The sequence below is a fragment of the Pseudophryne corroboree genome, chromosome 1 (genome assembly GCF_028390025.1).
Source record: "Pseudophryne corroboree isolate aPseCor3 chromosome 1, aPseCor3.hap2, whole genome shotgun sequence".
NCBI classification, from domain to species: domain Eukaryota; kingdom Metazoa; phylum Chordata; class Amphibia; order Anura; family Myobatrachidae; genus Pseudophryne; species Pseudophryne corroboree.
The window spans coordinates 485,338,056-485,361,114 of NC_086444.1; the positions used below are offsets into that span (position 1 = coordinate 485,338,056).

A 23,059-nucleotide genomic window follows, 5' to 3' on the forward strand; every position below is an offset into this window, starting at 1 on the left:
CTTATTTTAATATAAAAAATGTCCCCAGCCACTTTTCCTGTGTCAAAGGAACTAAATACCCTGTTTGAAGAACCGTGGGTTAATCCTGATAGGAAATTTCAAATCCCTAAAAGGTTGCTATCATCTTTTCCTTTTCCTCCTGAGGATAGGAAAAAATGTGAAATTCCAATAGTGGATGTATCAGTATCCAGGCTATCATGAAGATTTGTATTGCCTGTCCCAGGTACAGCCTCCCTGAAAGATACGGCTGATCATAGAATTGAGACCACACTCAAATCCTTGTATACAGATGCTGGGGTGGCCCAGAGACCCACTATAGTATGTGGGTGGATTACTAAAGCCGTTGCCAAATGGTCGGGTAACCTAATTGAGGGGTTAGATACTTTGCCTCAAGGGGAGATTACTTTACTCCTGCAACATATACAGGACTCTGTGAACCTTATGGTGAAAGCCATAAAAGAAATAGGCTTGCTTAATGCACGCACCACTGCTATGGCAGTGTCAGCATGCAGTGGCTTATGGCTACGCCAGTGGACTGCTGACGCGGACTCCAGGAAAGACGTGGAAGGCCTACCCTTCACAGGAGAGGTCTTATTTGGAGATGAACTAAACAAATGGATCTCCAAAGCTACTGCGGGTAAGTCCACATATCTTCCTTCTGCAGCTCCCCCAGCCAGGAAGGCTTACTCCGGTTCCAATTTACAGTCCTTTTGGACGGGCAAGTTTAGGGGCAAAACCAGAGGTTCTTCTACAGCCACCAGAGGCGCTAGAGGTAAACCACACAAACCAGCAACTGCCGGTTCTCAGGAACAGAGCTCAAGCTCTGCTTCCTCAAAGCCTTCAGCATGATGGTGGACCGCGATGCCTGGATGACTTGCAGGTGGGAGCCCAACTAAAATTCTTCAGTCACATCTCGTCAAGTTCGTGCCCTGATCCCTGGGTCATAGATCTAATTTCCCAGGCCTACAGACTGGAGTTCCAGGAGCTCCCACCTCACAGATTCTTGAAATCAGGCTTACCAGTTTCGCAAGAGGCAAGTATAACTTTACAGGACGCCATTCAAAAACTGGTACAGACTCAGGTTATTGTTCCAGTTCCACCTCATCTGCAAAACAAGGGGTATTATTCTAACTTGTTTGTAGTACCGAAACCGGACGGTTCGGTAAGACCGATTTTGAACCTCAAGTCGTTGACCCGTATTTATGTGTTTAAATTCAAGATGGAGTCTCTGAGAGTGGTCATCTCAGGTCTGGAGGAGGGGGAATTCCTAATGTCTCTGGATATCAAGGATGCGTACCTTCACATTCCGATCTGGCCACCTCATCGGGCTTATCTACGGTTTTCACACGGTTTTCATTGCAAGACTGTCACTACCAGTTCCGGGCCCTGCCATTTGGTCTCTCCACAGCATCGAGAGTGTTGACCAAAGTGATGGCAGAGATGATGTTTGTACTCCGCAAACAGGGAGTGAACATAATTCCGTACCTGGAAGATCTTCTGATACAGGCGCCGTCCAGGGAGCAGTTGTTGGACAGCATTGGCCTCTCAACCAGACTACTCCTGGATCACGGGTGGATTCTGAATTTACCAAAATTTCACCTGGAACCGACGCAGATGCTTCCTTTCCTGGGAATGATGCTCGACACAGAGTCTCAGAGAGTGTTCCTTCCCTTGGAGAAGGCTATGGTAATCCAGTCGATGGTTCGGGCTGTCCTGAAGCCAACCCAGATCTTGGTGCATCTGTGCATTCGCCTTCTGGGGAAAATGGTGGCCTCTTACAAGGCTCTTCAGTACGGAAGGTTTCATGCGAGGCCCTTCCAGCTGGATCTGTTGGAAAAATGGTCCGGATCACATCTTCACATGCACCAAAGGATCCGTCTGTCGCCAAGAGCCGGGATCTCCCTTCTCTGGTGGCTACAGACTTCTCACCTCGTCGAGGGTCGGAGGTTTGGGATTCAGAATTGGATTCTGCTAACCACAGACGCAAGCCTCAGAGGCTGGGGAGCAGTCACCAAGGGGGTGCAGTTTCAAGGAAGATGGTCAAGTCGGGAAATCGTCCTTCCAATAAACATTCTGGAACTCAGGGTAATCTACAACACCCTTCTGCAAGTGCACATGGTTTTGCCCAACTGCTAACAAATTTGCTGCTGCGATTTACTCTGAATTACCCCCATTGTCTTACAAGAGTCCCTACTTAATTTTCCATGAGGACAGAGCTGGACTCAGGACTCGTCAGCAATGTCTTCCAAAGGTGGTGTCCGCATTTCATATCAACCAACCTATTGTGGTTCCGGTTGTTACGGACACCTCTACTACTTCAGAGTCTTTGGATGTTGTGAGGGCTTTGAAGGTGTATGTGAAAAGGACAGCTCGTCACAGGAAATCGGACTCGCTGTTCGTTCTTTATGATCCCAATATAAAATTGTATGTCCTGCTTCGAAGCAGGTAATTGCACGCTGGATCAGGCTCACTATCCAGCATGCTTATTCCATGGCAGGATTGCAGTTCCAAAATCTGTACAGGCCCACTCTACTAGGTCGGTGAGTTCTTCATGGGCGGCTGTCCGGGGTATCTCGACTTTACAGCTCTGCTGAGCAGCTACTTGGTCAGGTTCGAACACGTTTGCAAAGTTTTACAAATTCGATACTTTGGCCTCTGAGGACCTTCAGTTTGGTCAATGAGTTCTGCAGGAACCTCAGCACTCTCCCACACGGTTTTGGAGCGTTGGTACTTCCACATGGTACTAAATGGATTTCCAGTATTCCCTAGGACGCAAGAGAAAATAGGACTTTAATTACCTACCAGTAAATCCTTTTCTCGTGGTCCGTAAGGGATACTGGGCGCCCGCCCAGTGCTTCGTTCTTCCTGCACTGTTACTTGGTTCAGTGTGTTGTTTGATTCAGCGGTTGCTGTTCCTGGTTTCATGTTTGGTTAGCATGGCTTTCCTCTTGTTTTGTATGTGCTGGTTCGTAATCTCACCACTTTCCTTTTTCTAAATCCTCTCTCAAAGTATGTCCATCTCCTCGGGCACAGTTTCCTAGACTGAGTCTGGTTGGAGGGGCATAGAGGGAGGAGCCAGCGCACACTATCAAATTCTTAAAGTGTCCAAGGCTCCTAGTGGACCCGTCTATACCCCCATGGTACTAAATGGATTCCCAGTATCCCCTATGGACTACGAGAAAAGGATTTACCGGTAGGTAATTAAAATCCTATTTTCTCTGTCATCCTAGGCTGTGGACAATGGATCATGGGGATATAGGGCCTCCACTAAGACTTTTGCACTTTAAATTCAGGCAGTTTATGTTCCTCGCTCTTCTATATTGCCATTTTGCAGATAACTCGATTTCTTTAGCATGCCCACTTGGTAGAGTACTTTTCATTTGCTGGGTTACCTTGGTAGTCTGTATTTCCCTGCATAGCACTTTCTCCATGGAGAGCTTTGTTACACTAACTGAATGGTGCCAAAACAAAAAAACTTAAAATCATCTCCTGCTCCTCGGTTGTCCTCAGCAATAGGGAAGTATTCTAGAGCTGGGGTGGTATATCTCAGTGGGCTAAAGTGTCTCTTTTCACTCTTTAACTATTGGTTGTCTGCTGTGCATTGTTCATTTTACTGGATTGTTCACACTTGTAGTTGTCTGGTGTACGCTTTAATATGTCATGTCTGATAAAGTGAGCAATTACAGGTCTAATACTTGAGATAATCAGTAACTATTCTTGTTTGAAATGTTAATCTACATTGCTCAGTAGACAGCCAGGCATTGACGCTGTATAACTTATGATGTTGATGTGTGATGTAATAATAGGCTGCACGGCCTGTGTCTCTACTCTATATTCTCTGTTATATGGAGGTCACTGTGATGTTCTCTGCATTATATAGCAGTCACTGTGATGTTTTCTGTATTCTATGGCGATCAAATTGATGTTCTCTGCATTATATGATGCCAACTAATATGCTCTATTCTTTATTATATGTTGAGCAATGTGATGTTCTGTGCATTGTTTGGCGGTCACTGTGATGTTCTCTGCATTATGTGGCAGTCACTGTGATGTTCATTGTATTATAGGGTGGTATTGTTGTTCTGTATTACAGTGGTCCTCAACATTAACTCTTAAGTATTCCCAACAGGACAGTTTTGAGGATTTCTGTGTGGAAGCAGGTGGTATACTTACTGGCCCAGCAAAATAGATTAACTCACCTATGCATGATTAAAAAAAATTGAATTGTTGGTGGCACTTGAGAGTGGAGTTGATAACCACTGCTCTATTATCTGGCAATCACAGGTGTTTTCTGCGTAGCATGGTGATCATTGTGATGTTCTCTGTATTATGTGGCAGTCACTGCATTATATGGCAGTCACTGTGATGCACTCTGCATTATATGTGGTCACTGTGATGTTCTCTGTATTATATAGCAGTCACTGTTATATTCTCTGCATTATATGGCAGTCACTGCTGGAGAACACACCGGTTAGTAAAAAGGGCTTTTAATTTTCTAGAAATTGTTCCTGGTGCTCTCTGTCTAAAACCACCAGCTAAGTATAAGACGCTGCTCGTGGGCAAGTATTTTGTACCTGCTCCAGGCTAAAATTTGCCTACCAGCCACTTATGACAGCCAACTGTAGCAAATGTCTGTGGCTTTTACCACTGAGCTGGCAGAAGCAGCTTGAGCTAAACCCTCATTAAGTTTATTTGTTAGCTCACACAGCTGGCTTGCAAGTGAAGGCACCCAGAAGGCATCCATCCTATGGTGATACTTGTGCGAATGACCACAGACATCTGAGTGCACTCTACCAGGGGTTATCAGGTTTATTAATTACACCACTGGATGAGCTGATTTGGGTGCAGTGCCACCCTAAATCAGTGCAATATCTTGTTAATGTTAGCTCCTTTTTAGAGAGGATTCCGGAGAACTGAATTAGAGAACATTAAAGTTGTGCGTTGGTTAGTCCTGGTGAGCGTCTGATTCCGAGTGCTCTTCCCAAGAAGAAGGTGAGTAGCGTTGAGGATGTTATGGCTTTTGAAGAAAACACTTCAAGATGGTATGGAGTAGATGATTTAATGTAGGCATATCGAAAGTCCTCTAAAACAAAAGTATGTGGTGCTGAGTAGGTAGAATAGGATAACTTTTGCTGCCACTGATCGCATAAAGGGCCTAATTCTGAGTTAATCGCAGCAGCAATTTTGTTAGCAGTTGGGCAAAACCATGTGCACTGCAGGGGAGGCAGATGTAACATGTGCAGAGAGAGTTAGATTTGGGTGTGGTGTATTCAAACTGAAATCTAAATTGCAGTGTAAAAATAAAGCAGCCAGTATTTACCCTGCACAGAAACAAAATAAATCTAACTCTGTCTGCACATGTTATATCTGCCCCCCCCCTCCCCCCCCCCCTGCAGTGCACATGGTTTTGCCCAATTGCTAACAAACTTGCTGCTGCGATCAACTCCACATATAGAAATCTGAAATGTATCATTCCGGGGGCTCCAAGGATCCTTGATGATGCAATACTTTTAATGAATATACATACACTTTAACTAATGTCCTATATAACCATCATACACCATTACAATTATTATAACCATAATATAATATTTGAGGTTCTTGGCATATATTGGCCAGTATATGAGCCTGCCCACCTGCTTCACGGTGACCTCATCGGACAGGTCCCTAACACTATAGGGGTTCACCTCCGGGACTCAGGTGGGCAGGCTCATATACTGGCCAATATATGCCAAGAACCTCAAATATTATATTATGGTTATAATAATTTTAATGGTGTATGGTGCACCTGCACCCTTTGTTCCTATGTTGTAGTATTACAGTACTTAGTCCCAGCAAGGTAGCACATCCCATTATAATAAGCTAGGGTGTGCAGTCCAGGCCCCGTTTCCATATAGTCTATATTATGTGTGTGTGTGTATACACACCTGAGGGATTGGGACAGCCCTCATCTCTGGATTAGCGCCCCACCCACTGCCTCTCAGGCTTTTAAACAGGGAACCAGCACATTCTGACTACACAAAAGACATAGGTATGATCCTTTTAATTATATACAAAAGTCAGTTTGGGGGTGAGCTTTTGGGGCGTGGAGCTCCCTATATTGCTCTGGCTGGGCCACCTTGGGGCATCCCCACCTTACATTTACTTCTAACACTTATATCACATTGTGTTTGTTTTACATTTATGTAGCTTTTTTCACATATTTTTTACACTTCTAACACTGCTCAGCTAACTTCACATTCTAACACTTTACTGCTGTCCTCTTCTTTTCTTTTACATTCAGCAGCCTCTTTCATCTGCTTAACACTGATCTTTCACTCCTATCCTTTTTTCTGTGTGATGCCCTGGGGTGGTTTGGCTGGGGTGGTCTGGGGGTGCTCTGCGTCCCGGAGGTGAACCCCTGTAGTGTTAGGGACCTGTCCGATGAGGTCACCGTGAAGCAGGTGGGCAGGCTCATATACTGGCCAATATATGCCAAGAACCTCAAATATTATATTATGGTTATAATAATTTTAATGGTGTATGGTGCACCTGCACCCTTTGTTCCTATGTTGTAGTATTACAGTACTTAGTCCCAGCAAGGTAGCACATCCCATTATAATAAGCTAGGGTGTGCAGTCCAGGCCCCGTTTCCATATAGTCTATATAACCATCAGTCATTAATGAGGGTACTTAGTCTGTATGTAAATCCAATCTGTAATGAAACTCAAGATGAGATAGAACAGTATTATGCTCTTTGAGGACTCTATTAAGCATAGAGGGAAGTATTCTGAATATAACTTACCCTTCCTTCATCTGCGCTGAACCCTCTTCCATTGTTCCTTGGCTGTGACATGAGTGGGGGTAGGTAGCCACTAAGTGCATTAGCTATTTAATGTTTTCTACATTCTGGACATCCGTCATCCCCCAGATATCCTGTTCTTTGAACACTTGAAAACAACTGGAGAATGTTGCTGTGAAGGACATGAAGGAAGGAATAATCTGCCCACTAGCTTGTAAAAGGTCACATGTAAATGTGCAAAGGAAGGATTTATAAAATGGTTTATGAATTAAACCTTAATTAAATTATATTTGAAATAGAGTGAAGTGAATTTTAGCTATTTGAATTGAATATATTGTGGTAAACGCTTTACTTATCTCATAAACAATGTATGGTAACCAAAGGAACCAGCAGCTAATAGAGCACTGACGGCATAGATGTAATACTAAACAGTGTTTGTTTTGGAATCATTAATGATATTTCAATAAAGATTAATGCTAAAAAGGGTTACATTTAATTAACAGTATTATTTAAGTATAGTACCTGTCATGGAATGAGGTCACTGTCTTCTAATTATTCTATTCTCCTGTCATTGTCTCATCTCCTGTCTCCGCACCATTCCATGAGAGTTTATACATGTGAAACTCTGCATCAGCCCCTATGCATCAGCTCCTGTATGTCTTTCTTTTTTTCATCACTTATGGAAGTGCAGGCATTTTTGCTAGGCACAATGCATTTGAGAACACTATTCGGTCCGTCACCTGTTCCTTGGGACTTGAATGCAGTGTTGATGGCAGTACTGCAACCTGTATTTGGACCACTTGTTTCAGTGGAGGTGGAGTTTTTCACATGGAAAGGCCAAGCAGAGTCTGTGAACTGTGAGTCTCTGGGGGTAATTCAGACTGCATCACTGCAGCAGCAGCAGCGATCGCAGTCTGAATTACTATGCACAGTGCGCTCGTGCGGCAGGCGCACTGCTCATGTGCAGCCACTGAGATGCGAAAGCATCTCACTGTTGCATTCGCCTCTGCCTGATTGACAGGCAGAGGCGGTCGCGGGGCAGGAGGGGGCGTGCCAACATCGTTAGAACGCTGTTGGCGGGGCGCGGTACAGACAACGGAGGCGTGTCCAGACCACTGGGGGGGGCGGGCTGCTGCGGCTGTGTGACGTCACACGCAGCCACTGCGACCCAGGACGCGGCAGTTACCCCCTGCTAGCACGCAGGAGCTGCGCTGGCAGGGAGCTACTTGTCAAGTACAAAAGCATTGCCGCTGTGCGATGCTTCTGTACCTGTGTGGGGGGAGGGCCTGACATACGGGGCGGATTAGCCCTGTGCTGGGCGTCCCCCCGCATGTCAGAGAAATTAATCGTTGATAAGGTCTGAATTACCCCCTCTGTCTTATATAGCTTTATCTGTTTCTTTTTTTTTTAATAAGGATAGAACCATGGGATACATGCACATTTTTCAGATTAGAATTTAACGGAATATAAGAATCAATTAGTCTGCCCTAAACACATGTATTTTTGGAATGTGTGAGGAAACCAGAATACCCAGAGGAACACCTGCAAGCAAACTCAACATAGTTCGGGCCAGGGTAGGAGTCGAACATGACCTCAGTGCTGTGAGGCAGTAATGCTAACTATTACATCAGCCTTACTGCCCTAACCAGGGTGTGAAAAAAATCATGATTTAAAAAAAAAAAAATCTGATTTTTTTTTTATTTCAATTGGATTTGTATACGAATGATCAAGTAAACAAATAAACCAGGTAAAAACTGATGATGCTGCAGCTGATTGCAATTGCTCTACTGCGACCATGATATTGTCATTACCAGCTACGGTTTCTGGACCAATGTGCAGTTTCCACTAATCTATTTGTGCCACTGTTGACACAATATCGTGGTCAAACAAGAGGTCATTAAACAGGGTTGCTTTTGCTTGGAACTTGACTAGTGTTGGTAAAAGAGTATTTGAATGTGGATATTTCTCATACGTCCTAGAGAATGCTGGAGACATGGGCACACTTTAAGACTTTGAATGGGTGTGAACTGGCTCCTCCCTCTATGCCCCTCATCCAGACTCCAGTTTAGATTCTGTGCCCGGTGAGACTGGTCACACACAGGGGAGCTCTACTGTGTTTCTCTGAAAAGACTTTATGTTAGGTTTATTATTTTCAGGGAGACCTGCTAGCAACAGGCTCCCTGCATCATGGGACTGAGGGGAGAGAAGCAGACCTACTTCTGTGAGTTTCAAGGCTCTGCTTCTTAGGCTACTGGACACCATTAGCTCCAGAGGGTCTGATCGCTAGGTACGCATAGATGCTCGTTCCCGGAGCCGCGCCGTCATCCCCCTTGCAGAAGTCAGAAGCCGCGTGAGTAGAAGATGATCAGAAGACTTCAGTGACAGCAGAAGATTTCAGTGACGGCTTTGAGGTAGCGCGGTGCGAGCCATGCTCCCACATACAAAGCGGCACTGCAGGGCGCAGGGGGGGGGCACCCTGGGCAGCATAAAACCTCATAAGCAACTGGCAGAAGAGTATACAGTGCCTGGGCACTAAATACAGACCCCCGCCAGTATAAATATATATAAAAATAAGCGGGACTGAAGCGCGCCATTAAGGGGGCGTGGCTTAGCTCTCACAGCTCTAACCAGCGCCATTTTCTCCTCACAGAGACGCTGGTCCTTCCAAAACACTGCTGTACAGATCAGAGTGAAAAACGAGGGGGGGGGCACAGTTGTTTGGTGCAATATAAGTTAAACATAAAAGCACACTATGGGGGTAATTCCAAGTTGATCGCAGCAGGAATTTTGTTAGCAGTTGGGCAAAACCATGTGCACTGCAGGGGAGGCAGATATAACGTGCAGAAAGAGTTAGATTTGGGTGGGTTATTTTGTTTCTGTGCAGGGTAAATACTGGCTGCTTTATTTTTACACTGCAAATTAGATTGCAGATTGAACACACCACACCCAAATCTAACGCTCTCTGCACATGTTAAATCTGCCTCCCCTGCAGTGCACATGGTTTTGCCCAACAAAATTCCTGCTGCGATCAACTTGGAATTACCCCCTATATCATAAGTGCTGTGGAAATGAGCTGGTAAACTCCTTCTGTGTTTCCATGACAGAATGTACTAGGGTCTATCCCTTATAGCCCGTTTAATGTCGGTGGGTGTTTGGTACACATGTGTCGGCATGTCTGAGGCTGAGTGCTCTGCCACAAAGGGAATGACTATGTCGGCGATGTCGACTCCTAATAGTACTTGGTACATGTAAATTAACGTCAACATGTCAGTAGAGGTATATTTTTCCCAAGAGAAAACTATATGGGAGACACAGACGTGGGGGGTGACCCTGTCGGCACCAACAATATCTGACTGGATGGATATTGATAATGCATATCAGAAAGAGCTATACCTATATGTATATGTATGTATTGTAAAGTTACATAGGTCTGTGGCACGATCACAGACGTGATAATATTTATGGAGGGAGTCCTATTCATAGAATTGATTTCTCTCAGACCCCTCGGGATCGCAGAAATTTTATTTTGCCCAGTTACTACTCCCTGAGATCGACTCGAATAATGTTTCTTATGTCGACCATAAGGTTTCCTGATCAGATCCACAAAATCGTCATTCAGTACCTGTTCATACACATTGGTTTGTATTAACGTCACTAGGGACCCTGCTGTTCCTGACAAAAGGATATATGTATACGTATTAGATATATATATATAGATATATGTGTGTATAGGTGCATTTGAAGGTATATTTATGTATATATAAATATTTTTAATGAATGCTGAGGTAAAAGTTATTCCTTCTCATGGATAGAATAAACTAAGAGTCACCCCTGTTCTGCACAGGGCTCTGTCACAAAGGATCGTATGCAGGAAGATATGTAATACTCTAATTATGTGTCCGCATGTACGTTGATTATACTAGCATTACATGCGCATGGAGGAGTAGTTGTATGCAGGGTACTCCTGAAGTTGAGTCATGTCTACATCATTGCAGCATACAGCCGTGCGACTACAAGGGATATAGGACTCTTGGGTTCGCGGGCCACTTCCATGGCGGTCTCGACTAGGAGGACGTTGTGGATTCACCAATGGAATGCTGAGGCTGACTCTCAGAAGTACTGGAGTATCTTCCCTATGAAGGTGAAACCTGGTTTGGGGATGACTGTGTTAAGTTTGATCTCGGCAGATACCACTGGTAAGTCTACCTTCTTGACCTATGTTCCCTCACAACGGTTGGTGACGCATTATTGTAGGATGCAGTCATTTCGACCGAATGGATACGGTTTTCCCTTACTTTGCAGGTAGAGGAAGGTGAAAAGGTAAGAGGTCAGCAGCCTTTTCAAGTTCACAGAAGCAGAAATAATCCTCTGTTTCTACCACATCCACAGCATGTCGCTGGGTCTATCTTGCGGGAGCCCACACCGGTGGGACCACGTCTAATACTCTTCAGTCAGTCCTGGAACGGACATGGACCAGTGAGTTTAAGAAAAGAGTCCCAAGGGGGACATACTGGAGTTTCCAGACGATTCCCCTCACTGATTTATTAAATAGACCTGACCGATTCTCCTCTGGACGGGGAGGTAGTATGCGACGCCATGCAGGAGTTGGGTCAGGATCAGGTCATTGTCCTGCTGTCCCGGTCAAAAAAAAAAAAAAGAAAAAGCTGTCATTCAAGCTTTCTCGTGCTTCTGAGGCCGGACGACTCAGTCAGAACAATCCCAAAAATATCTGCTTAAGAAGTTGAACTACAAGATGGAATCTCTCAGGGCAGGGATATCCAATCTGTAAAAGGAAAAAGAGGGTCTAAGTACGGTTTCTTCCGCATTAGGCTTACCTGGGTTTGCTATTCAGGATTGTCATTGCCAATTCACCGGAGTGATGGCAGTATGATGGTTTTCCTGCAATAGTAAAAGCCATTATTATTCTGTACTGGGACGCTCTCCTGACTACGGCGAGGTCAAGAAACAAATCGTTGTTTTCTCTCTGAAAGTTCTTCAACACAGTGGTTGGCTCCTGAACTTGCCAGAATCACTGTTGATCCCAACGACGCGGATGTCGGACTTGGGAATAAGGTTAGATACAGAACTGTTGAGAGTTTGTTTTTTCCAGTGGAAAGAGTTTTGAGGATCCAGAGTCGGATCAGATTTGCGATAGTGTAAATCCATCACTACGTTCCGTTGATGAAGAAGATGTTTGCGGCCTACGAGGCCATTCGGTGATCAGGTTAAGTTACCAGAATGGTTTTAGCGGGACCAGTTGGACATATGGTCCGGGTTTCACCTACACATGCACCGGAAAACAATCCTATTTTTCCAGGACCAGAATATCTCTCCTGTGGTGGCTGCGCAGTTCTCACCTCCTAGAGCAGTGATGGCTAACCTTGGCACTCCAGCTGTTATTGAACTACACATCCCAGTATGCCCTTCATCATCAGTTTTAGTGATGGCGGTATGATGGTTTTCCTTCAATAGTAAGAGTCATTATTATTCTGTACTGGGACGCTCTCCTGAGTACGGCGAGGTAAAGAAACAAGTGGTGCAAAACATTGTTTTCTCCCTGACAGTTCTTCAACAAAGTGGTTGGCTTCTGAACTTGCCAGAATCACTGTTGATCCCAACGAAGCGGTTGTCGGAGTTGGGAATAATGTTAGATACAGAACTGTTGAGAGTTTGTTTCTTCCAGTGGAAAGAGCTCTGAGGATCCAGAGTCGGATCGGATCTGCAACAGTGTCAATTCCATCAATACGTTCCGTTGATGAAGAAGATTGTTGCAGCCTACGAGGCCATTCAGTGAGCAGGTTATATGCCAGAGTGGTTTTAGAGGGACCAGTTGGACATGTGGTCCGGGTCTCACCTGCACATGCACCGGAAAATAATTCTATATTCCAGGACCAGAATCTCTCTCCTGTGGTGGCTGCACAGTTCTCACCTCCTAGAGGGACGAAGGTTCGGGATCCAGGATTGGATCCTGGTGTCCATCGATGCAAGATCCGAGGCTGGAGAGCAGTCTTTCAGGGGGAAGAGTTTCCGGGGAAGATGGTCAAGCCAGGAAGCTTGTCTGCAATAAACATTCTGGAATTGAGGGCTATTTACAACGGCCTTCTGCAAGCGGAACACCTTCTTCGCGATCTGCCGCCTTAATTCAGGCGGACAACTTAACAACAGTGGCGTACGTAAACCGCCAGGGCGGAACGAAGAGCAGAGTGGCAATGGCAGAAGCCACAAAAGTTTTCTGCTGGGCTGAAAGACATGTAAGCGCTCTGTCAGCGGTCTACATTCCGGGTGTAGACAACTGGGAAGCAGACTTCCTCAGCAGACACGATCTCCACACAGGAGAGTGGGGTCTTCATCAAGAGGTCTTTGCAGAAGGGACAAGTCATTGGGGAATTCCTCAAATAAACATGCTGGCGTCTCGCCTCAACAAAAACCTTTAGAGATATTGTTCCAGGTCGAGGGACCCTCAAGCGATAGCGGTGGACGCCCTGGTGACACCGTGGGTGTTTCAGTCGGTCTATGTGTTCCCTCCACTTCCACTCATTCCGAAGGTGATAAAGATCATAAGAACAAAGGTTCAGGCGATCCTCATTGTTCCAGACTGGCCAAGGAGGGCTTGGTATCCAGATCTTCAAGAATTACTCATAGAAGATCCCGGGCCTCTTCCTCTACGAGAGGACCTGATGCGTGTATCAAGACTTACCGCGGCTGCGTTTAACGGCATGGCGGTTGAACGCCAAATCCTAGCCCGAAAGGGTATTCCCAGTGAAGTCATTTCCACACTTCTTCAGGCTAGAAAAGAAGTAACGGCAAAGCATTACCACCGTATTTGGAGAAAATATGTGTCTTGGTGTGAATCCAAGAAGGCTCCTACGGAGGACTTTCAGCTGGGGCGTTTGCTCCATTTTTTGCAAGCAGGTGTGGATGCGGGCCTAAAGTTAGGCTCCATTAAAGTACAAATTTCGGCCTATTGTGGTGCCAGTGGCTACTGACGCCTTGGCGGAATTGAAGTCTCTCGATGTGGTCAGAGCTTTGAAAATCTAAGTCGCCAGAACGGCTCAAGTTAGGAAAACAGAGGCTCTGTTTGTCCTATGGGCTCCCAACAAGTTTGGGGCTCCTGCTTCCAAGCAGACTATTGCACGCTGGTTCTGTAATACGATTCAGCAGGCTCACTCTACTGCTGGATTGCCGTTACCGAAATCGGTAAAGCCCCATTCTACCAGAAAGGTGGGCTCATCCTGGGCGGCTGCCCAGAGGGTCTTGGCATTACGGCTTTGCCGAGCTGCTACTTGGTCGGGATCAAACACCTTTGCGAAGTTTTACAAGTTTGATACCCTGGCTAAGGAGGACCTTGTTTGGCCATTTGGTGCTGCAGAGTCATCCGCACTCTCCCGCCCGTTCTAGAGCTTTGGTATAAACCCCATGGTTCTTGAAGCATCCCCAGCATCCTCTAGGACGTATGAGAAAATAGGATTTTAATACCTACAGGTAAATCCTTTTCTCTTAGTCCGTATAGGATGCTGGGCGCCCGTCCCAGTGCGTACTGTATCTGCAGTTATTGGGTATGTTTACACACATGGTGTGTTGCGTTTAAGTCAGCCTGTTACTGACGATATTCATGCCATGACATGCGTTATGCTGTTATTGGTTGTGTTTACACACACAGGTTGTGTTACGCTTTATGTCAGCGTAGTGCTGCATATTCTTCATGCCGTCAGCTGGTTTTCTTTTGAATGCCACGTTCTGCAGCATACTGGAGGTGTGAGCTGGTAAAATGCTCACCGTGGTTTATCAATAAATTATTTCCTCGAAATGTCCCTCTCCCTGGGCACAGTTACTTAAACTGGAGTCTGGAGGAGGGGCATAGAGGGAGGAGCCAGTTCACACCCATTCAAAGTCTTAAAGTGTGCACATGTCTCCTGCGGATCCCGTCTATACCCCATGGTTCTTGAAGCATCCCCAGCATCCTCTACGGACTAAGAGAAAAGGATTTACCGGTAGGTATTAAAATCCTATTTTTTCTTTGGTAAACTTTGAGCTTCTAAGTTTTTTTCTGCAACAACTACCACTGTAACGAGGGTCCATCAAGTAAGCAAGAAAATGTGCAGGTCCCAATGCTTGATTATAGTGGTCCAAAAAATGTATTCATGCTTGGTTTGGCCAGATTTAATTCCTTCAAGCTATCCTCTAACTCTTTCCACACATGTACAGCATTGGAAAAAATCGAGTTGATTTAAATCGGCACACTCTGGTCCTTACACCATCCATACTGCCCTGATGTCAATGTGACAATGCTGACACTTGTAGTGTTATTTGAAGCAATGTAACAGTGTCAGCAGTATAATTTAAGCATGGTTCTAAAAATCATTTTTAAAGTTATAATGTCGACATTTATATTGCATCATGCAAAGTAGCTACTTACCTTGTCTGCATGACCGTATGCTTTCAAGAAATTGTGATTCTGGCATTGCGACAGAGGAAGAGGGATCTCTTGTGTTGATGGATGCTGTTAGGGTGTTGGAAGAACAGTGTTTAACGGAGACTAGAGTTTAGGGAAACTGATGATCTTTCTGCACCTACCCAGATTATTGTCTAGTTCTCATGTTGAGTTTACTAAAACTAAATGTGTTTTTCTCAAGGATGTTATTTCTGGTTTTATTTACTCTCTGGTGCTGCATGGTTAGACAAATAATAATAACCCTTTTCTGAAGCCGGAAATAACCCCTTACACAACAAACATCTGACCCAGGATATTGCTGGGGTAACCTAGGTCCTGGCTTATAGGCCCTACACACTGGCCGATTTTCAGAAAGATATGAACGATCTCGTTCATAAATGAACGAGAACTCGTTCATATCTTTCAGTGTGGAGACTCCAGCGATGAACGATGCGCGTCCCCACGCTCGTTCATCGCTGGTCTCCCGTCGGCTGTGCATGCAGGCCAATATGGACGATCTCGTCCATATTTGCCTGCACTTCAATGCAGCCGCGTGACGGGGGGAGTGAAGAAACTTCACTACCCCCGTCACTGCCCCCCGCCGCCGGGTCGCTCGTCGGCCGTATCCGCCGTCGGGCAGCTCGGCGGCGGGTCGGCCAGTGAGTAGGGCCCCTTAGTGTAAGCTAGTTAATTGATAAGAAAGGTGTTTCACCACAGGTGATGGCAATCATACATTACCAGGAAAGTCCAGGAACAGAGCATTTTCTCCCTCATGGAGAGGGTCAGGTAGGCAAGTATGGTGTAAAAGGGTCCACTCTGAATCAGTGTCCTGGGAAATCATCCCTGGTTGAGACAAAGGTTATTCCTGGGACCGGATTAGCTGCAGTGCGAAAGGTGTGACCTTATTTTCTCTAACGTCCTAAGTGGATGCTGGGGACTCCGTAAGGACCATGGGGAATAGCGGCTCCGCAGGAGACTGGGCACAAAAGTAAAGCTTTAGAACTACCTGGTGTGCACTGGCTCCTCCCCCTATGACCCTCCTCCAAGCCTCAGTTAGATTTTTGTGCCCGAACGAGAAGGGTGCACACTAGGTGGCTCTCCTGAGCTGCTTAGTGAAAAGTTTAGTTTTAGGTTTTTTATTTTCAGTGAGACCTGCTGGCAACAGGCTCACTGCATCGAGGGACTAAGGCGAGAAGAAGCGAACTCACCTCCGTGCAGAGTGGATTGGGCTTCTTAGGCTACTGGACATTAGCTCCAGAGGGACGATCACAGGCCCAGCCATGGATGGGTCCCAGAGCCGCGCCGCCGGCCCCCTTACAGAGCCAGAAGACAGAAGAGGTCCGGAAAATCGGCGGCAGAAGACGTCCTGTCTTCAACAAGGTAGCGCACAGCACTGCAGCTGTGCGCCATTGCTCTCAGCACACTTCACACTCCGGTCACTGAGGGTGCAGGGCGCTGGGGGGGGGGCGCCCTGAGACGCAATAAAAACACCTTGGATGGCAAAAAATGCATCACATATAGCTCCTGGGCTATATGGATGAATTTAACCCCTGCCAGAATACATAGAAAAACGGGAGATAAGGCCGCCGAGAAGGGGGCGGAGCCTATCTCCTCAGCACACTGGCGCCATTTTCCCTCACAGCTCCGTTGGAGGGAAGCTCCCTGGCTCTCCCCTGCAGTCACTACACTACAGAAAGGGTTAAAAAAGAGAAGGGGGGCACTAATTACGCGCAGTATTAAAGATACAGCAGCTATAAGGGGAAAAACACTTATATATGGTTATCCCTGTATATATATAGCGCTCTGGTGTGTGCTGGCAAACTCTCCCTCTGTCTCCCCAAAGGGCTAGTGGGGTCCTGTCCTCTATCAGAGCATTCCCTGTGTGTGTGCTGTATGTCGGTACGTTTGTGTCGACATGTATGAGGAGAAAAATGATGTGGAGACGGAGCAAATTGCCTGTAATAGTGATGTCACCCCCTAGGGGGTCGACACCTGAGTGGATGAACTGTTGGAAGGAATTACGTAACAGTGTCTGCTCTGTATAAAAGACAGTGGTTGACATGAGACAGCCGGCTACTCAGCTTGTGCCTGTCCAGACGTCTCATAGGCCGTCAGGGGCTCTAAAGCGACCGTTACCTCAGATGGCAGATATAGACGCCGACACGGATACTGACTCCAGTGTCGACGGTGAAGAGACAAATGTGACTTCCAGTAGGGCCACACGTTACATGATTGAGGCAATGAAAAATGTTTTACACATTTCTGATAATACGAGTATCACCAAAAAGGGGTATTATGTTCGGTTAGGAAAAACTACCTGTAGTTTTCCTGAATCTGAGAAATTAAATGTGGTGTGTGATGATGCGTGGTTTTCCCCCGATAACAACTGATAATTTCTAAAATGTTATTGGCATTATATCCTTTCCTGCCAGAGGTTAGGGTGCGTTGGGAAACACCCCCTAGGGTGGATAAAGTGCTCACACGCTTGTAAGAACAAGGGCTCTACCCTCTCCTGAGATGGCCGCCCTTAAGGATCCTGCTGATAGAAACACACATATAACACACATACTGGTGTTATACTGCGACCAGCAATCGCCTCAGCCTGGATGTGCAGTGCTGGGTTGGCGTGGTCGGATTCCCTGACTGAAAATATTGATACCCTAGATAGGGACAGTATATTATTGCCTATAGAGCATTTAAAAGATGCATTTCTATATATGCGTGATGCACAGCGGAATATTTGCCGACTGGCATCAAGTCTAAGTGCGTTGTCCATTTCTACCAGTAGAGGGTTATGGACACGACAGTGGTCAGGTGATGCGGATTCCAAAAGGCATTTGGAAGTATTGCCTTATTAAGGGGAGGAGTTATTTGGGGTCGGTCTTTCAGACCTGGTGGCCACGGCAACAGCTGGGAAATCCACGTTTGTACCCCAGGTCGCCTCTCAACATGAGAAGACGCCGTATTATCAGGCGCAGTCTTTTCGTGGGCAAGCGGGCAAAAGGTTCCTCATTTCTGCCCCGTGACAGAGGGAGAGGAAAAAGGCTGCAGAAATCAGCCAGTTCCCAGGAACAGAAACCCTCTCCCGCCTCTGCCAAGCCCTCAGTATGACGCTGGGGCTTTACAAGCAGAATCAGGCACGGTGGGGGCCCGTCTCAATGAATTTCAGCGCGCAGTGGGCTCACTCGCAAGTAGACCCCTGGATCCTTCAGGTGATATCTCAGGGGTACAAATTGGAATTCGAGACGTCTCCCCCTCGCCGTTTCCTAAAGTCGGCTTTACCGATGTCTCCTTCTGACAGGGAGACAGTTTTGGAAGCCATTCACAAGCTGTATTCCCAGCAGGTGATAATCAAGGTACCCCTCCTGCAACAGGGAACGGGGTATTATTCCACACTGTTGTGGTACCGAAGCCGGACGGCTCGGTGAGACCGATTCTAAATCTAAAATCTTTGAACACTTACATACAGAGGTTCAAATTCAAGATTGTGTCACTCAGAGCAGTGATTGCGAACCTGGAAGAAGAGGACTACATGATGTCTCGGTACATCAAGGATGCTTACCTTCATGTCCCAATTTACCCTTCTCACCAAGGGTACTTCAGGTTTATGGTACAGAACTGTCACTATCAGTTTCAGACGCTGCCGTATGGATGGTCCACGGCACCCCGGGTCTTTACCAAGGTAATGGCGGAAATGATGATACTCCTTCGAAGGAAGGGAATTTTAGTTATCCCTTACTTGGACGATTCCCTGATAAGGGTAAGATCCAGGGAACAGTTGGAGGTCGGTGTAGCACTATCTCAGGTAGTGTTGCGGCAGCACGATTGGATTCTCAATATTCCAAAATCGCAGCTGATTCCGATGACTCGTCTTCTGTTCTTAGGGATGATCCTGGACACAGTTCAGAAAAAGGTGTTTCTCCCGGAGGAGAAAGTCAGGGAGTTATCCGAGCTAGTCGGAAACCTCCTATAACCGAGCCAAGTCTCAGTACATCAATGAGATGGTTCTGGAAAAAATGGTGGCTTCCTATGAAGCAATCCCATGCGGCAGATTCCACGCAAGAACTTTCCAGTGGGACCTGCTGGACAAATGGTCTGGGTCGCATCTTCAGATGCATCAGCGGATAACACTGTCACCAAGCACAAGGGTGTCTCTCCTGTGGTGGTTGCAGAGTGCTCATCTTCTAGAGGGCCGCACATTCAGGACTGGGTCCTGGTGACCACGGATGCCAGCCTGCGAGGCTGGGGAGCAGTCACACAGGAAAGGAATTTCCAGAGCTTATGGTCAAGCCTGGAGACATCACTTCACATAAATATCCTGAAGCTAAGGGCCATTTACAATGCTCTAAGCTCAACAAGACCTCTGCTTCTAGGTCACCCGGAGTTGATCCATTCGGACAACATCACGGCAGTCACCCACGTAAACAGACAGGGTGACACAAGAAGCAGAAGGGCAATGGCAGAAGCTGCAAGGATTCTTCGCTGGGCGGAAAATCATGTGATAGCACTGTCAGCAGTATTCATTCCGGGAGTGGACAACTGGGAAGCAGACTTCCTCAGCAGACACGACCTCAACCCGGGAGAGTGGGGACTTCACCCAGAAGTCTTCCACATGTTTATAAAACTCGACAAGTATTGCGCCAGGTCAAGGGACCCTCAGGCAATAGCTGTAGACGCTCTGGTAACACAGTGGGTGTACCAGTCAGTGTATGTGTTCCCTCCTCTGCCTCTCATAACCAAGGTACTGAGAATTATAAGATGGAGAGGAGTAAGCACTATATTCGTGGCTCTGGATTGGCCAAGAAGGACTTGGTAACCGGAACTTCAAGAGATGCTCACGGAGGATCCGTGGCCTCTACCTCTAAGAAGGGACCTGCTCCAGCAAGGACCCTGTCTGTTCCAAGACTTACCGCGGCTGCGTTTGACGGCAGGGCGGTTGAACGCCGGATCCTGAAGGAAAAAGGCATTCCGGATGAAGTCATCCCTATCCTGATCAAAGCCAGGAAAGATATAACCGCAAAACATTATCACCGCATTTGGCGAAAATATGTTGCGTGGTGCGAGGCCAGTAAGGCCCCGACGGAGGAATTTTCAACTAGGTCGATTCCTACATTTCCTGCAAACAGGAGTGTCTATGGGCCTGAAATGGGGGTCCATTAAGATTCAAATTTCGGCCCTGTCAATTTTCTTCCAGAAAGAACTAGCTTCAGTTCCTGAAGTTCCGACGTTTGTCAAGGGGGTACTGCATATACAGCCTCCTTTTGTGCCTCCAGTGGCACCTTGGGATCTAAATGTAGTTTTTGGGTTCCAAAAGTCACATTAGTTTGAACCACTTAAATATGTGGAGTTAAAATATCTCACATGGAAAGTGGTCATGCTGTTGGCCCTGGCCTGGGCCAGGTGCGTGTCAGAATTGGCGGCTTTATCCTGTAAAAGCCCTCATCTGATTTTCCATTCGGACAGGGCGGAATTGAGGACTTGTCCTCAGTTTCTCCCTAAGGTGGTTTTCAGCGTTTCACCTGAATCAACCTATTGTGGTGCCTGCGGCTACTAGGGACTTGGAGGACTCCAAGTTGCTAGACGTTGTCAGAGCCCTGGAAATATTGGTTTCCAGGACGGCTGGAGTCAGAAAATCTGACTCGTTGTTTATTCTGTATGCACCCAACAAGCTGGGTGCTCCTGCTTCTAAGCAGACTATTGCTCGTTGGATTTGTAGTACAATTCAGCTTGCACATTCTGTGGCAGGCCTGCCACAGCCAAAATCTGTAAAAGCCCATTCCACAAGGAAGGTGGGCTCATCTTGGGCGGCTGCCCGAGGGGTCTCGGCTTTACAACTTTGCCGAGCAGCTACTTGGTCAGGAGCAAATACGTTTGTAAAATTCTACAAATTTGATACCCTGGCTGAGGAGGACCGGGAGTTCTCTCATTTGGTGCTGCAGAGTCATCCGCACTCTCCCGCCCGTTTGGGAGCTTTGGTATAATCCCCATGGTCCTTACGGAGTCCCCAGCATCCACTTAGGACTTTAGAGAAAATAAGAATTTACTTACCGATAATTCTATTTCTCGTAGTTCGTAGTGGATGCTGGGCGCCCATCCCAAGTGCGGATTGTCTGCAATACTGGTACATAGTTATTGTTACCAAAAAATCGGGTTATTGCTGTAGTGAGCCATCTTTTCTAGAGGCTCCTCTGTTATCATGCTGTTAACTGGGTTTAGATCACAAGTTATATGGTGTGATTGGTGTGGCTGGTATGAGTCTTACCCGGGATTCAAAATCCTTCCTTATTGTGTACGCTCGTCCGGGCACAGTATCCTAACTGAGGCTTGGAGGAGGGTCATAGGGGGAGGAGCCAGTGCACACCAGGTAGTTCTAAAGCTTTACTTTTGTGCCCAGTCTCCTGCGGAGCCGCTATTCCCCATGGTCCTTACGGAGTCCCCAGCATCCACTACGGACTACGAGAAATAGAATTATCAGTAAGTAAATTCTTATTATTATGTTATTTGACCCAGGTTACATTTAAAAGCTGCTGATTGGCTATGTTTGTGATATGCAGGCCAGCAAAGGGTGCAGTATGAAGGCTATGAATCGGGAATAACTCTGGTTCAATGGGGGTAATTCCAAGTTGAACGCAGCAGGATTTTTGATAGCAATTGGGCAAAACCATGTGTACTGCAGGGGAGGCAGATATAACATGTGCAGAAAGAGTTAGATTTGGGTGGGTTATTTTATTTATGTGCAGGATAAATACTGGCTGCTTTATTTTTACACTGCAAATTAGATTGCAGATTGAACACACCCCACCCAAATCTAACTCTCTCTGCACATGTTATATCCCCCCCCCCCCCCCCCCCTGCAGTGCACATGGTTTTGCCCAATTGCTAACAAAAATCCTGCTGCGAACAACTTGGAATTACCCCCAATATTTGAATGAGAAAGGGGTTGAGCATCTATGACGCAGCTTGAAACCATGTTCACTTTGCCCAGATCGGACCTGGGATTTAGGTGTGAAAGGGGTATAACTGAGTACTTAGCAGTAGGGCAGGCATTCCCAACCACGGTCCTCAAGGCACACCAACAGTGCAGCACAGATGGTTAAATCAAAATAACTGAGCTACCAATTAAGTCACCTGTGCTGAAGCCTGGATATCACTAAAACCAGGACTGTTAGTGTGCCTTCGGGACCGTGGTTGGGAATGCCTGAAGTAGGGGATACAGATTTAATTTATTTACAATGACAACGTTTTAATGAAGGTAGTATAAAATATCTGTTCTTGTAAATGTGTTTTTTTTTTTTTTTTTTTTTTATTATTTAGATTGTTTAGATTCAGGAAATATATAAAACAATCTAGCTACTTGGCACTTCTTGTGGTGAACATATTCCCAAACTTCACAGATGACCCATAAAAAATATATAGAAATAGCTATTGTTGAGTTATCATAGTATATTTTACTTAATGGTTGTGCATCTTTAATGGAACTATTTTGCTTTGCATTGCTGGCAAGTAAATAACTGAGGGTCAGTTTTAACGAGTGATATTCTTGTTATCACTTGTTACGAATGTTAACTGATGCTCCAGCCAATCAGCTCCTAACGCTCATTTTTCAAACACATGACCGGAGCTGATTGGCTGGAGCACCATTCAACATTCATAACAAGTGGCAACAAGAATATCACTCATTGTTAAATCTGCTCCTGAGTACCTTATATGTAAATAATACATTCTCCAGCACCCTCGTTACTAATAGGCAAATGCTGGCCAGAAAATTTAATTGTGAAACAGTACCTCTGAAATTTTAACTTGGGTGCCTCTCTTTTGGCAAAATCAGAGGCATATACTAAAACCGA

General features: G+C 46.1%; 1 protein-coding gene across 1 annotated transcript in view; it reads left to right on the forward strand.

Annotated features, from left to right (window-relative positions):
• KIF27 (kinesin family member 27) overlaps positions 1-23,059 on the forward strand; it is a 183,998-nt gene that overhangs the window by 137,461 nt on the left and 23,478 nt on the right. The window lies entirely within an intron of this gene.